The sequence below is a fragment of the Oncorhynchus keta genome, chromosome 28 (assembly GCF_023373465.1).
Source record: "Oncorhynchus keta strain PuntledgeMale-10-30-2019 chromosome 28, Oket_V2, whole genome shotgun sequence".
In the NCBI taxonomy this organism is placed as follows: domain Eukaryota; kingdom Metazoa; phylum Chordata; class Actinopteri; order Salmoniformes; family Salmonidae; genus Oncorhynchus; species Oncorhynchus keta.
The window spans coordinates 32,874,484-32,884,010 of NC_068448.1; the positions used below are offsets into that span (position 1 = coordinate 32,874,484).

The 9,527-nt window shown below is 46.5% G+C and overlaps 1 long non-coding RNA gene across 13 annotated transcripts; it reads left to right on the forward strand.

The window, feature by feature from the left end:
* The first annotated feature begins 336 nt into the window (after nucleotides 1-336).
* On the forward strand, nucleotides 337-1,881 carry LOC127912784 (uncharacterized). 13 transcript variants are annotated; one of them, XR_008083413.1, is made up of 5 exons: nucleotides 337-671; nucleotides 1,093-1,141; nucleotides 1,191-1,386; nucleotides 1,485-1,680; nucleotides 1,823-1,881. It is a non-coding gene; the product is annotated as an uncharacterized LOC127912784 (long non-coding RNA). The 13 variants fall into 13 exon arrangements; XR_008083403.1 differs by lacking the exon at nucleotides 1,823-1,881 and having other exon boundaries at nucleotides 1,485-1,792; XR_008083408.1 differs by lacking the exon at nucleotides 1,823-1,881 and having other exon boundaries at nucleotides 1,240-1,386; nucleotides 1,485-1,792.
* The last annotated feature ends 7,646 nt before the right edge of the window (nucleotides 1,882-9,527 follow it).

Sequence of the window (9,527 nt, forward strand, 5' to 3'; positions counted from 1 at the left end):
GATAACTCATCCTCTGTTTGGATTACGTAGTTAAAGGGATAACTCGTCCTCTAACTCATCCTCTGTTTGGATTACGTAGTTAAAGGGATAACTCGTCCTCTAACTTGTCCTCTGTTTGGATTACGTAGTTAAAGGGATAACTCGTCCTCTAACTCATCCTCTGTTTGGATTACGTAGTTAAAGGGATAACTCGTCCTCTAACTCATCCTCTGTTTGGATTACGTAGTTAAAGGGATAACTCGTCCTCTAACTCATCCTCTGTTTGGATTACGTAGTTAAAGGGATAACTCGTCCTCTAACTTGTCCTCTGTTTGGATTACGTAGTTAAAGGGATAACTCGTCCTCTAACTCATCCTCTGTTTGGATTACGTAGTTAAAGGGATAACTCGTCCTCTAACTCATCCTCTGTTTGGATTACGTAGTTAAAGGGATAACTCGTCCTCTAACTCATCCTCTGTTTGGATTACGTAGTTAAAGGGATAACTCGTCCTCTAACTCATCCTCTGTTTGGATTACGTAGTTAAAGGGATAACTTGTCCTCTAACTTGTCCTTCTAACTCGTGTTTGGATCAGGTAGTTAAAGGGATAACTCGTCCTCTAACTCGTCCTCTGTTTGGATCAGGTAGTTAAAGGGATAACTCGTCCTCTAACTCGTCCTCTGTTTGGATCAGGTAGTTAAAGGGATAACTTGTCCTCTAACTCGTCCTCTGTTTGGATCAGGCAGTTAAAGGGATAACTCGTCCTCTAACTCGTGTTTGGATCAGGTAGTTAAAGGGATAACTCGTCCTCTAACTCGTCCTCTGTTTGGATCAGGTAGTTAAAGGGATAACTTGTCCTCTAACTCGTGTTTGGATCAGGTAGTTAAAGGGATAACTTGTCCTCTAACTCGTCCTCTGTTTGGATCAGGTAGTTAAAGGGATAACTTGTCCTCTAACTCGTGTTTGGATCAGGTAGTTAAAGGGATAACTTGTCCTCTAACTCGTCCTCTGTTTGGATCAGGTAGTTAAAGGGATAACTCGTCCTCTAACTCGTCCTCTGTTTGGATCAGGTAGTTAAAGGGATAACTTGTCCTCTAACTCGTGTTTGGATCAGGTAGTTAAAGGGATAACTTGTCCTCTAACTCGTCATCTGTTTGGATCAGGTAGTTAAAGGGATAACTTGTCCTCTAACTCGTCCTCTGTTTGGATCAGGTAGTTAAAGGGATAACTCGTCCTCTAACTCGTCCTCTGTTTGGATCAGGTAGTTAAAGGGATAACTCGTCCTCTAACTCGTCCTCTGTTTGGATCAGGTAGTTAAAGGGATAACTCGTCCTCTAACTCGTCCTCTGTTTGGATCAGGTAGTTAAAGGGATAACTCGTCCTCTAACTCGTCCTCTGTTTGGATCAGGTAGTTAAAGGGATAACTTGTCCTCTAACTCGTCATCTGTTTGGATCAGGTAGTTAAAGGGATAACTTGTCCTCTAACTCGTCCTCTGTTTGGATCAGGTAGTTAAAGGGATAACTCGTCCTCTAACTCGTCCTCTGTTTGGATCAGGTAGTTAAAGGGATAACTCGTCCTCTAACTCGTCCTCTGTTTGGATCAGGTAGTTAAAGGGATAACTCGTCCTCTAACTCGTCCTCTGTTTGGATCAGGTAGTTAAAGGGATAACTCGTCCTCTAACTCGTCCTCTGTTTGGATCAGGTAGTTAAAGGGATAACTTGTCCTCTAACTCGTGTTTGGATCAGGTAGTTAAAGGGATAACTTGTCCTCTAACTCGTCATCTGTTTGGATCAGGTAGTTAAAGGGATAACTTGTCCTCTAACTCGTCCTCTGTTTGGATCAGGTAGTTAAAGGGATAACTCGTCCTCTAACTCGTCCTCTGTTTGGATCAGGTAGTTAAAGGGTTAACTTGTCCTCTAACTCGTCCTCTGTTTGGATCAGGTAGTTAAAGGGATAACTTGTCCTCTAACTCGTCCTCTGTTTGGATCAGGTAGTTAAAGGGATAACTTGTCCTCTAACTCGTCCTCTGTTTGGATCAGGTAGTTAAAGGGATAACTCGTCCTCTAACTCGTCCTCTGTTTGGATGAGGTAGTTAAAGGGATAACTTGTCCTCTAACTCGTCCTCTGTTTGGATCAGGTAGTTAAAGGGATAACTTGTCCTCTAACTCGTCCTCTGTTTGGATCAGGTAGTTAAAGGGATAACTTGTCCTCTAACTCGTCCTCTGTTTGGATGAGGTAGTTAAAGGGATAACTCGTCCTCTAACTCGTGTTTGGATCAGGTAGTTAAAGGGTTAACTTGGCTGGTTAACATATTAATAATAGTGAAACTTTATTCACAACTTATTATTATTGTCATGAGACATTTATTTCGTAATCTGTATTTGTCATACATTGCAGAGTATGATATCATGTTGACGTGTGTACTTTCAGTGTATTGCTCTTTCGAACGCTTTCCAAGTGTTTCACAAACAGTGGTGCATCATCAAATGTGAAACGGGGACTCCGATGATGGGGCCTGACCTGTCCAGCTAAGCCACACACCTTCTGATGGAGGTGTCTCCACTGTGTCCTGCCAAGCCTTTGGGAGGTAGCTATTACATTGACACACTGCTGTTATTTTTTAAGGTCTAATCACCTCTCTCCACATATTTCTCTGGTTCCCCTGATTGCCTTCTAAAATGCAGAGTATCCACGGGGGGAATGAATGTAGTTTATTTTCATTCAACTACATGCTGCAGATGCTGCAGGTCGTCAAACCTCTCCTAGAGACTCACACTACAAATAATCAAACACTCCCATGACAGATGCGGTGTGTTTTGTACTCCAAGAAATGCTACATCAGCTAAATCAGCTCATACAGCTCATTCAGCACAATATAGTCCATCAGTTTTCAACCCTTTCATATCACATACAATGAGAGCACACCACACACAATGAGTGACAGTAAGTTCAGCTCTGGACAGCACTGCTGGGAAATAGAAGTAGGCAGGAGAAGCTGGGAGTTAAACATAATCGTTGACGCTGCTATGGTTGGTTACATTATGGTTCTCTACTCGTCAACAAAGTGCCTCGTATAAAAATATATATAGAGTACCAGTAAAAAGTTTGGACACACCTACACATTCCAGGGTTTTTCTTTATTTTGACTATTTTCTACATTGTAGAATAATAGTGAAGACATCAAAACTATGAAGTAACCAAAAAAGTGTACTTCAAAGTAGCAACCATTTGCCTTGATGACAGCTTTGTACACTCTTGGCATTCTCTCAACTAGCTTCACCTGGAATGCTTTTTCAACAGTCTTGAAGGAGTTCCCACATATGCTGAGCACTTGTTGGCTGCTTTTCCTTCACTATGCGGTCCAACTCATCCCAAATCATCTCAACTGAGTTGAGGTCGGGTGATTGTGGAGGCCAGGTCATCTGATGCAGCACTCCATCATTCTCCTTCTTGGTCAAATATTTCATGAGCACTAGGGTGAGTTAAAATGATGATATGATGATATGATGATGATGATATGCCATTTAGCAGACGCTTTTATCCAAAGCGACTTACAGTCATGTGTGCATACATTCTACGTATGGGTGGTCCCGGGGATCGAACCCACTACCCTGGCGTTACAAGCGCCATGCTCTACCAACTGAGCTACAGAAGGACCACGAATGATCCTGAAAGACGTTGAAACATTGAACGTGGGTAAATTAAAGCAGACAGTATATATTGAGGTTTGATCCTTAGTTGAGAGAGCGCCTGTAATGGTTACACTGGGTGCCAGTCAGGTGATTATCACATGCTAGGTAGTATGAGAATGCAAAACCACACTTTGTTGAGGGAGGCCAGGCAGGTGCGGAGGGAGGTCACCCTTTTCAGCCCTCCTCCCAGGGTCATCTGAGGAAGTAAGAATTAGAAAAACATATTAAAGTGTCACTCCACAATGATACATCAAAATACAGATTTTAAAAACCACATTATCGACCACTCAAATAGAGCTTTGATACCCTAAAAGCAGTCGTGGTCAAACACGGTACAGTATTTAATGTGGAATCTTCCTGAGGGATGTAGTGGGTGCCGTAGGTGGTAATGAAGTGCCGTTGCATGGGGAGGGTGGTTCTGTTGAGCGTCTGGGGGAGGGAGAGAGCCTCCTGGTGGAGGTGGAACATGTTTATCAGCCTGCCGCTCACTCTAGCAGACTTGCACTTCATTCAGGATAAATGGAGTTAGCCTGCCCAGGAGCAGGTTCATTCTGAAGGATTCGTTGCCATTGAAATGTACGTGGCTAAACTTCTCACAAACGTCTCAAACTATGTACGTAGTAGAGGGCTATGATCACACACAGGTGTGTGTGCAAAATCGCATTTAACAAATACATAAACAAAGAATTGAAAGACAGTAGAACATAAGAACAAGCAGTCAACGCAAAACGCCAAACAGAAACAATAAATAACAAACAAGTTAACAATTGTCCTGTCTACAAATCGACTTTCTCATCTGTGACATGACCTGCCGCTAATAACATCCACTCTGGCTCTGACGGAGGCGAAGCTGGAAATTGGCTGCCCTCCAGCTGCAGGTTGGTGAACCCTGCAACCCCGCAGCCGTCCTCCAATCATTCTGTATTATAGAGACACTACCCACCAAGGAGCTGACAGACGTTAAAGCAGAGCTGGAGATCTTAGCCTTCAGCTGCTGTTCACCCACAAGTCCTGCACAGAGAGGGGCAGCTTCTCAAACCTGTTGCCCATCAGTGGGTTCTCACACAAGGTACATGAGTTGGTGGTGGTGATCAGGTAGCTCTGAGAGCCAATCACGTAAGCCCCTTTGAGCTTTAGCGTGACCACGCCGAAGCCCTGGCCCACATGGCTGTGGCCAGGAACAAATGAGGCTTGGTGCACTAGTTGGTGGTCCCCTGATGGCAGTGGGAGACCTCAGACAAGGACCAACAGACACAGGCACAGGTGGATCAGGGGCGAGTGAGAGAGTGATGCTGTCATAGTGGTCTTCTCTCTTCCAGCTTGCTGCAGTCTGTAAAACAGTTTAGAACCATTTGGTGAGAAATGCTGTGGCAGACAAACACTTCTATGATCAGTACATTCCAGTCTTAACCACTATTACAATCAGTCAAGTCATCAATCTGCAAAATATTTGAAGCATTTTGAAGGTAACTCACCGGAAAAGTATTTCCCATTTTTCTTTTGTCACATCTAGATTAGACTACTGTCATGTTCTACTCTCCGGCAACCTGGATAAAACACTAAATAAACTTCAGTTAATGCTAAACACGGCTGCTAGAATCCAGACTAGAATCCCAACATTTTATCATATTCCTCCAGTGTTAGCCTCTCTACATTGGCTTCCTGTTAAGGCTTGGGCTGATTTCAAGGTTTTACTGCTAACCTACAAAGCATTACATGGGCTTGCTCCTACCTATCTCGCCGATTTGGTCCTGCTGTACATACCCCCATGTACGCTACTATCACAAGACGCAGGCCTCATTATCCCTAGAATTTCTAAGCAAATAGCTGGAGGCAGGGCTTTCTCCTACAGAGCTACATTTTTATGGCATGATCTGCCTATCCATCTAAGAGACGTAGACTTGGTCTCGACCTTTAAGTCTTTACTGAAGACTCATCTCTTCAGTAGGTCCTATGATTGAGTGTAGTCTGGCCCAGGGCTGCGAAGGTGAACGGCAAGGCACTGGAGCGACGAACTGCCCTTGCTATCTCTGCCTGGCCGGCTCCCCTCTCCCTACTGGGATTCTCTGCCTCTGACCCTATTACGGGGGCTGAGTCACTGGCTTACTAGTGATCTTCCTGTCTGGTTTTGCGCCCCCTCAGGCTTGTGCGGTGGAGGAGATCTTCATGGGCTATACTCAGCCTTGTCTCAGGGTAGTAAGTTGGTGGTCAGCTGATATCCCTCTAACGTTGTGGGGGCTGTGCTTTGGCAAAGTGGGTGGGGTTATATCCTGCATGGTTTGCCATGTCTGGGGGTATCATCGAACGGGGCCACAGTGTCCCCCGACACACCCCTGTCTCAGTCTCCAGTATCTATGCTGCAATAATCTATGTGCTGGGGTGCTAGGGTCAGTCTGTTATGTCTGGTGTAATTATCCTGTCTTATCTGGTGTCCTGTGTAAATTTAAGTATGCTCCCTCTAATACTCTCTCCCTCCCTCTCTCCCTCCCCTCCCGGAGGACCTGAGCCCAAGGATCATGCCTCAGGACTAGCTGGCCTGATGACTCCTGGCTGTCCCCAGTCCACCTGGTCGTGCTGCTGCTCCAGTTTAAACTGTTCAGCCTGCGGCTAGGGAACCCTGACCTGTTCATCGGATGTACTACCTTGTTCCGGACCTGCTGTTTTTGACTCTCTCTCTCTACCACACTTGCTGTCTCAACTTCTGAATGCCCGGCTATGAAAGTCCAACTGATATTTACTCCTGTACCTGTTGCCCCCTCTGCTAATGTAAAAAATGCTTTATAAATACATTTGATTGATTGATAGTACATACAGCCCAGTACATCACTGGGGCCAAGCTTCCTGCCATACAGGACCTATATACTCAGTGGTGTCAGAGGAAGGCCCAGAAAATTATCAAAGACTCCAGTCACCCAAGTCATGGACTGTTCTCTCTGCTACTGCATGGCAAGTGGTACCGATGCACCAAGTGGAACCAACAGGAACCTGAACGGCTTCTACCCCCTGAGAAATAGTTACCCGGAATATCTGCATTGACTCTTTTTGCACTAACTCTTTTGACTCATCACATACGCTGCTGTTACTGTGCATTGTCTATATCGTTGCCCAGTCACTTTATCCCTACCTACAGTATATGTACATATCTGCCGTGGGATTTATTTAAGATAAACTTTGAAGATTTTTTGGAAGATGGGCAGGTACTCCGCTGTCCTGACATTAGGGGTAAGCTCGTTCCACCATTGGAGTGCCAGGACAGAGAGAAGCTTTGACTGGGATGAGTGTGAGCTGACCCCCGTAGGGGTGCGAGGGCCAAGAGACCAGAGCTGGCAGAACGGAGTGCTCGGGCTGAGGTGTAGGGTTTGAGCATAGCCTGAAGATATATGGCTATATACAGGGAGTATCAGTACCGAGTCGATGTGCAGGGGTACAAGGTAATTGAGGTAGCTATGTACATATATGTAGGGGTAAAGTGACTAGGCAACAGGATTGATAATAGACTGAGCTGTAGCAGCAGTGTATGTGGTGAGTGTGAAAGTGTGGGTGTGTTTAACAGGGTTAAGTTGTTGAAGTGTTGATCGCAGGCTCTGTCAGTGCCAGTTGTCTGTAAGTGCCAATTAAGGGCATGGCCCAAGGAACAAATACGTGTTTGTTTCAATCATTCACGGGACCCCGTTACAATGTGCAGGTTGGCGTGCCTTGGGAGGACGTGTGTGGTGATAGTGGCCTAAACAAATGTGATGTAGTGTGAGTATGTTCATGACAACGTTGCCTGTAGCCTTTGGTATCTGTTCTCCTTCTCTCATAGCACGTCTTCCTAAGTATGTATTTTGTGTGTTGACCAGAACTGATAAGTATATTGATTAAAACATAATACTGTCACGTTCTGACCATAGTTTTGTTATTTTTTTCTTTGTTTTAGTATGATCAGGGCGTGAGTTGGGGTGGGCAGTCTATGTTTGTTTTTCTATGTTGGTTTTTGTGTTCGGCCTAGTATGGTTCTCAATCAGAGGCAGGTGTCGTTAGTTGTCTCTGATTGAGAATCATACTTAGGTAGCCTGGGTTTCACTTTTTGTTTGTGGGTGTTTGTTTTCCGTGTGAGTGTTTGGTCCTGTGTCGGTACTTTATTCGTTCACTTTATTGTTTTTGTATTTCAGTGTTCAGCTCCTTTCATTAAATATTACATCATGAACACTTACCATGCTGTGCTTTGGTCCGATCCTTCTTCCACCCAAGACAACCGTTACAAATACATTGATTGACAATTGAATGCCTATGTGCTGATGGAAATCAGAAGATGATTTAACCCTGTTGTGCTTGTCAGCAGTGATTGTACCGAGTGCTAGGGGCTAAAGATGATCTACATGAGAAGCTTTTATTGAGCTGTTTGAGTAATTCAGATTGTTAATAAAACATTTTTTATATATTTCTGGACTGGTCATTCCCATGCTCCACTCCCTGATGCAAAGCACCTGTGTATTTTAGACTAATCCTGAGGACCTCAGCTTTCATAGATAAAAAGTGGTGAAGTAGGGCTATGGCGATATTATTTTGTGTGAAATCCCCTATTTGACGATAGTTGGTAGGATAAGGTACCGGAGCATGGGAATATTTCAAGTGTTTATTTATTTGGTAAGGGATCATTTTAGTATATGTATTGGTGCATTTAGATTTGTATGCCTCTCTAGTTGCTCTTGGTTTTAGTGGAGCATCTGAAGCCTGGAGTGCACTGTGGTGTTTGGGTGAGTGGGACGGAGTTGTGCTGAGGGGCACTTGCCCAGCACTGTTGTGGCCGTAATGGCTGTGCCCTCCGCTGCTGTCCCGGTGAGTGGTGCGTGGCCTGGTGGCTGGGTGATGGGTGGGAGTGTGGGAGGTTTGCGGTGTCACTTCCATGAGGGAGGTCAGAGGGGGATATGCTGAAAAGAGAGTGCATCCCTGGCAACAAAATTATTGCTGCCTTAGTGACATATTGGCTTGCAGACAGACTGGGTTCACTGGTTCCGGCGTTCGGTTCGGCAGAGGAGTGCAGGCCCTGGAGGCAGCAGAGGAGTGCAGGCCCTGGAGGCAGCAGAGGAGTGCAGGCCCTGGAGGCAGCAGAGGAGTGCAGGCCCTGGAGGCAGCAGAGGAGTGCAGGGCCTGGAGGCAGCAGAGGAGTGCAGGCCCTGGAGGCAGCAGAGGAGTGCAGGCCCTGGAGGCAGCAGAGGAGTGCAGGCCCTGGAGGCAGCAGAGGAGTGCAGGCCCTGGAGGCAGCAGAGGAGTGCAGGCCCTGGAGGCAGCAGAGGAGTGCAGGCCCTGGAGGCAGCAGAGGAGTGCAGGGCCTGGAGGCAGCAGAGGAGTGCAGGCCCTGGAGGCAGCAGAGGAGTGCAGGCCCTGGAGGCAGCAGAGGAGTGCAGGCCCTGGAGGCAGCAGAGGAGTGCAGGCCCTGGAGGCAGCAGAGGAGTGCAGGCCCTGGAGGCAGCAGAGGAGTGCAGGCCCTGGAGGCAGCAGAGGAGTGCAGGCCCTGGAGGCAGCAGAGGAGTGCAGGCCCTGGAGTGCAGGCCCTGGAGGCAGCAGATGAGTGCAGGCCCTGGAGGCAGCAGAGGAGTGCAGGCCCTGGAGGCAGCAGAGGAGTGCAGGCCCTGGAGGCAGCAGAGGAGTGCAGGCCCTGGAGGCAGCAGAGGAGTGCAGGCCCTGGAGGCAGCAGAGGAGTGCAGGGCCTGGAGGCAGCAGAGGCCAGTCCCTGGTCCTTGCCTTGAGAAACGTGTATAAAGGTGTTTGTTCATTTTATCTGGGATCTTTTACCTTGCCATATGAATTTTGAAATTGCACGAAGAATTTTATCCCAATAGCCAGAAGGGGGAGACATGGGAAGCATTGAAC